Below are 6,711 nucleotides of genomic sequence, written 5' to 3'. Positions count from 1 at the left end.
AGAGAGCGCTTGACAGAAACGGCTCTTTTTCAAGGACAGCTCTGACAGAACTATGGCTTGCCCAGGGTCATTCAGCCAGGCACAAGTGGAGGAGGAGTGGGGAATCAAACCCAGTTCTCCCAGATTAGAGTCCGCGCATTTAACCACTACAACAAACTGTCAAACTGGTGGGGCTGAGAGAGCTCTCTCAAGAACTGCCCTTGAGAGAACAGCTCTGAAAGGACTTGTGACTGACCCAAGGTCACACCAGCAGCTGCATGTGTGGGGGGGAATCAAACCTCGTTCTCCGAGCTCGGAGTCTGCACTCCTAACTGTGGAAAGAAATTTTAGAAATATAGAAAGTTTGGGTTTAAAATGGAACCAAATATCTTATGAAATCCACGTGTCTGTCTCTGTGTTTGCTAGAACAGCAGCAAGGAGGACTGGCCTCTTTCAGGTCCTTTGTTTTAGACAAATCTCCATATCAGTCACCCAGAAAAAAAATTCACCACATTCCATTCCCAGGATTTGAATCAATATAAGTCTCTATAAGTGTGAGACCCACAATTTTAAAGGCAATAAAATTGCAGCTGGTCAGGAAAGCCATTTGGGCAATGATAGGCCCTAATCCAAAATGCAAACTCAGGAGCAACAGGATTTCACATACCCCACTTCCCCCTTAGAAGATAACTTTGAAGTTAGCTCTTTGATAGCTTCAAAGGACAGTGTAGCCCCAATGGTGGGAACACCAGGAAAACAATAGCACCTTCCAGTACATAAGAGTGTGAACTTTTGTTGTAAGGAAGCAATTTACAGCTAAACAATTTCAACTTCTAGGAAGCAATTTACAGTTAAACAATTTCAACTTCTAAATGTTAATTTACAACTGTAATATGGTTATCAAGGAACTCCTTTGATCATTTGGTATAAATACTGGTGAAATCCAACAGAATTTCGTTGGCTTCTGAAGGATCAGGAGAGGCTTAGCCTCCTGAGAATTTGGAGTCAACCCGAAAGGGCCCTTTCGTTTCTTGCATGCTTTGGGTGGGATACTTTGCTTGCATGTTCATTGTTGTCTGGTTGCTCCCTATAAGGGAGTAGCATTTCAGCATTTCTTATCTAACTAGTAGAAAGCCTTCTTTTAATACTAAACTGACAATGCTCCCTGTCAGTATTAGGCGGTGTAAGCCCACAGCAGACCAAACATGGGTGCAAGGATATCCAACAAAGACTAGAGTCTTTCAGGCTTATGTACAAATAATATACAGTTTATTATACAAGCCTCTCACCAAATCTTTACACTGAGCGACATAATGCTCCGCTGACACTAGCATTCCAAGAAGGAATAAATACTACAGTTCTTCACTGAATATATACAACCACTGGCCAATCACAGCCAATGCTGAGTCACTGTGACTCAGTGCTAATTAGCTCTAGCAATGACCAGCTGGAACTAGTTTGAGCCAGCTCCTGTAACACTTAGAGCTGTCAGCTTCTGTCAGTTAGATGCCTATGATCTACAGCATGACTTAACATTAATCATGGAATACTGACACTTCTCACACTGGAAAATAGTTCTTAAGGAACTGTGATGGATTCCAAGCAGCTGCATGTTGTTATACGTCTCTCTTAAAGTGTAGAACATTAACACTGAAAAGACAACAATGTGAAATGGAGAGCAAATGCCAGCCAATTTAAAGTAGGCCTGTTCCCACATAAAAATTTTGGACTGGCTGCTACAAGAAATTTAGTTACTGGCTTGCTCCTATTTTAGTACTTGCAATGGAACTGAAAGTAAGTTTAAAATTATTCCAAAAAAAGTTTAAAATTATTCAAATTACTCAAGTTGAAAATGATAACTAAACTATTCCATTCAGCTTCATGTCTTCTTCCACTCCTCATAACTATGCTTTTTACAGGATGTTTTAACTAAGAAAATAAGAAGCTATACTGTTTGAAAAAAAGAAACTAAGTTGAATTTAGAGGCTGACACCTTCCAACTTTATAAGGCTACTCATGAGGAAGATGCTGAAATGAGTGTAAAAACCGGTGTGCTCATTGAGGATATATTATGTTGGACTTTGCTGTGCTTACGTCAGAATTTTCTAACTATTTTGTAGGAATTATTAAATGTGTCAGTGTCAATTTTATCACAGTGGTTTGTTGTTTGTTGGCATCCTTTGTCTCAGGGACAGGCAGGGAAGAGATGCCGTTGAGCCGTCGTCTTTCCAGAGGTGTGGAAACGGCTGCTGCACCTCCCGTCCAGGTAGGAGAGATGGAGCGGTGGGGGGACAGCCTGGGTCCCACCTCCTTTCTTAGGGGGGCTTTTGCTCCAGCAGTTTCTACAAGGTGTCTGGGCGAGAGATCCTCTGAACGCCGTTCCCTTTGTCCATCCCAAGCCGTACATCTTGCACCTTCCCAGACTACTCCCTTCCAGTGTGCAGTCTCTGCCTGGCTGATCTCTGACGAGGGAATCTGCTTTTTCTTTCAGGGTCCTTTTTCCTTTGAGGAGGTGGCCGTGTATTTCACTGTGGCAGGATGGGACCTGCTAGATCCGGGACAAAGAGTTCTGTATAGGGAAGTCATGCTGGAGAACTATGGGAATGTGGCCTTTCTGGGTAAGAATCCTTCATGGGGGCCAAAGGTGCGAATTTCTGCTGTTGTGATGTGGCATGAATAAAAACATTGAATGCAGAAGGCATGCAGAAGGTCCCAGGGTCAATCCCAGCATCTCCAGTTAAAGGGATCAGGTAGGAGGTGATGGGAAAGACAGAGGAGCTGCTGAAACCCTGGGGAGCTGCTGCCGGAATGAGTAGACAAGACTGACTTCAGTGGACGAGGGGGGGTCTGACTCAGTGTAAGGCAGCATCATGTGTTTGTGTGCGTGTACTTGCCCGGGGGCGACTGAGGCCAATGCTGTGGCCATCATCACCCAAGCCAGAGAAGGTGTCCTGGCCTGCAGCAAAGAGGGGGATGAGAGGTTCTGTCCTTCCAGAAGAATTTTCACTCTTGAATTTTGTTCCTTCTCCATTCTGTCATAATCTCTCTCTCTCTCTCTCTCTCTCTCTGCAAAAGAAGCCAGAAGTATAAGAGAAACTATGGTGGAGACAGACAACGGCCTTGCATCCAAAGAAAGGCTGGAGAGTTCCTCAAGAGGATCCCTAGAACATATCTCCTTCCCAAGCGAGCTGGCCAAGAGTGAGTATCCTTCACCATTATGTTAAGGGAACAGGCAAGGAACGGCCATGGGGGATTTCTGATTCACTTCTGAGCAACATTTGGTTTGGTGCAATCATATAGCCTGCTTGGTAAGGATGGAAGGAAGCAGGCCGTCTGGGGGCCTGAAATATGGAGGCTCAGAAATGCCTTCTGGGCAGGAGCTGGGCTGTGACTATTGAGGAGAGGGGAGGTGTCCTTAAAGACTAGATATTCTGGGGAAAGGTGGAGGGGATGTTAAGAACAGCCGAGCGGGACGTGGTCGGAGGGCCTTCAGTCCTTTCCTGCTGCAGTCATGTAGATGCCTTTGGACCTTACCAGGACCTTACCAGGATCTCTCTGTTTATTCGAGCAGAGGATGATCAGAGGAATGACGAGGGTGAGGAACGTCATCAGCAGATGCCAGATAGAGTTAAGAATTAAGACTTGAAAGAAGACATCAGGAATCAAGTCAAACCTAAGAGAAAGAAAGGTGGTTGTATGGTCGAGAAGCGAGATGAAAGGAAGCATAATGTGAGTTTTCCAAAGCACAGGATAATGAGGTCAAGTTAATCCATTCAGGGTGGAAAGTACTTCCGAAATAGATCACATATCCTTGTGCCTGAAAGAATACACAGAGGGGAGAAACGTTTTGAATGTTTAGATTGCAGAAAGAAATTCAGTCAGAGCTGCAGTCTTCAAGAGCATCTAAGAACCTACAGGCAAGAGAAACCTTTTGAATGCTCAGAGTGTGGAAAGAAATTCAGTCAGAGCTGCAGTCTTCAGGAGCATCTAAGAACCCACAGACAAGAGAAACCTTTTGAATGCTTGGAGTGTGGAAAGACATTCAATAAGAGAGGAAATTTTGAATCTCATCAGAGAACCCACACAGGGGAGAAACCTTTTGAATTCTTGGAGTGTGGAAAGAAATTCAGTTATCATTGTGTTCTTCGGCAGCATCAGAGAACCCACACAGGGGGAAAGCCCCTTGAATGTTCCATGTGTGGAAAGAGATTCAGTTATCATTGTGTTCTTCGGCAGCATCAGAGAACCCACACAGGGGGAAAGCCCCTTGAATGTTCCATGTGTGGAAAGAGATTCAGTTATCATTGTGTTCTTCGGCAGCATCAGAGAACCCACACAGGGGGAAAGCCCCTTGAATGTTCCATGTGTGGAAAGAGATTCAGTTTGAGTGGCACTCTTCAACTGCACCAAAGAACCCACACAGGGGAGAAACCTTTTGAATGCTCAGAGTGTGGAAAGAGATTCAGTCAGAGTTGGTCTCTTCAACTGCACCAAAGAACCCACACAGGGGAGAAACCATTTGAATGCACAGTGTGTGGAAAGACATTCAGTCGGAGTTGCAGACTTCAACATCATCTGAGAATCCACACAGGGGAGAAACCTTTTAAATGCTTGGAATGTGGAAAGTGCTTCAGTCACAGTTGGTCTCTTCAAGTGCACCAAAAAAACCCACACAGAGGAGAAACCTTTCAAATGCTCAGTGTGTGGAAAGGGATTCAGGATTAGCGGCAGTCTTAAAGTGCACCAAAGAACCCACACAGGGGAGAAACCTTTTGAATGCTCCGAGTGTGGGAAGAAATTCAGTTATAGTGTCGCTCTTCAGCAGCATCAGAGAACCCACACGGGAGAAACCTTTTGATTGCTCAATGTGTGGGGAAAAATTGTCAGAGAAGCAGTCTTCAACGGCATCAGAGAACGCATACAGTGTAGAAACCCTTTGAACGCTCAGTTGTCTGGAAAGACATTGAGGTTTTGTGGCACTCTTCAACTGCGCTGAAGAACCCACACAGGGGAGAGACTTTCTTTTCTCTTATTTCATACCTAAAATACAACTAGAGAATTTTCTCTTATTTCATACCTAAAAGACAACTAGAGAGCATATAAAGCATTGAAACTATAATAAACTCTTGTGGAAAGCTTGAATCTGCACTGCAATCTTACCCTCATCAGGAAGAAATGTTAAAAATGCTTGGACGGTGGAAGGTGCTTTGGCCATGTTTGAAGCCCTCAAATTGATGTCACAGGGAAGAAAGCAAGGATGGGCTCTGCCGTTTGAAGGAGATCCAAGGTCAGCTCATGTCTCCTTTAGCCTGGAGGAGTTCCCACAGAAGGGAGGAACCCCATAAATGCTCAGAGTGGGAAGAGATTGAGGCACAGATCCGATTCTCACGTTCTTCAGAGAATCCACACGAGGGAGAAATATTCCTATAGCTGGTCCTGATGAGGGTCTTCTTCAGACCACCCAGGTGTTGGAGGTTCAGAAAGGCTCAGAAAGTAGTTACAGAAAGGAGGGCATTTTTAGTGGTTGCCCTTCCTCTGTATAACTCGCTACTTGAGGCTATCTCCCAACCTAACTCTTTCAGACTTCTACAAAACTGTCAAAACATTTCCTCTCCCAAATCTTGTGAGGAAATAGACAAGATATCTACAGCCTCTCTGCTGTTGGCATAATCATAGTGTTACCAGCCGGCATCCTTAATTCACAAACATTTTTATCTGACAAGCAGTTTTGGAGAGGCATTAGGTGAAGGTACAGGTTTCCTTGCTCGAAAGCCAGTCTAATCCGAGTCTAGGGGGTGGTGCTCGTCTCATTTTCCAAGCTAAAGAGCCAACGCTGTCTGAAGGCTTCTCCGTGGTCATGTGGCCGGCATGACTAAATGCCGAGGTGCACAGAACTCTTGTTACCTTCCCACCAAATATTATTTATGTATTTATTTTTTAATTCAGTTTTTATCCTGCCCTCTTTGCCGAGGCAGGCTCAGTGCGGCTTGCATGAAAAGGTTAAAAATATATTAAAAACACAGGTGCTTATACAGCACAACATCATAAAATACAAAAACATACCCAATCAAAGTGCAAAGTAGAGTAAAGTGCTGCTGGTGGTAACGTCCCAATGGCCACGATGGGATGGTTCGAAGCATGGCCCCCGTCAGTATCCGGCCTAGCAGGCTATTGGTATTAACATAAAGGACCTTGACAATTCAGTTAGGCTTGTTAGTGTTGTTGATGGTATTAGTGGCGGCTCCTAATTGAAGGCCTGGTGGAAGAGCTCCGTTTTACGGGCCCTGCGGAACTGTAAAAGGTCCTGCAGGGCCCTGATGTCTTCCGGGAGCTCATTCCACCAGTGTGGAGCCACCACTGAGAAGGCCGTAGCCCTGGTAGAGTAGAGGCCAGTCTGGCGTCTTTCGGTCCAGGGAGGGCCAAACAGTTTTGCGACCCTGACCTCAGTGCTCTCTAGGGAACATGTGGGGAAAGGGGGTCCTTCAGGTAGGCAGGCCCCAAACCATATAGGGCTTTAAAGGTCAAAACCAGCACCTTGAAGCGAATCCGGTATGCTATTTATCTACTTGCAGTTTCTTGCTTTCAAACTGCTAGGTTGGCAGGAGCTGGGGCCAGAGACGGGCGCTCACACCGTCACGCAACACTCGGGTCTTGAACTGCCGAACTACAGACCTTCCTGTCTGTAAATCAGCGTCTTAACCTCTGAGCTATCGCAGCATCCTTATTTTATTT

The 6,711-nt window shown here is 45.2% G+C and overlaps 1 pseudogene; it reads left to right on the top strand.

The window, feature by feature from the left end:
• Nucleotides 1-3,565: 3,565 nt before the first annotated feature.
• Nucleotides 3,566-4,837, top strand: LOC107110722 (annotated as a pseudogene).
• Nucleotides 4,838-6,711: the final 1,874 nt, after the last annotated feature.

Source organism: Gekko japonicus, unplaced genomic scaffold (genome assembly GCF_001447785.1).
Source record: "Gekko japonicus isolate JY-2015 unplaced genomic scaffold, Gekko_japonicus_V1.1 scaffold7285, whole genome shotgun sequence".
Taxonomy (NCBI): Eukaryota; Metazoa; Chordata; class Lepidosauria; order Squamata; family Gekkonidae; genus Gekko; species Gekko japonicus.
Note: the sequence above shows the minus strand (reverse complement) of the source record. Positions and strands in the feature narration are given on the sequence as shown.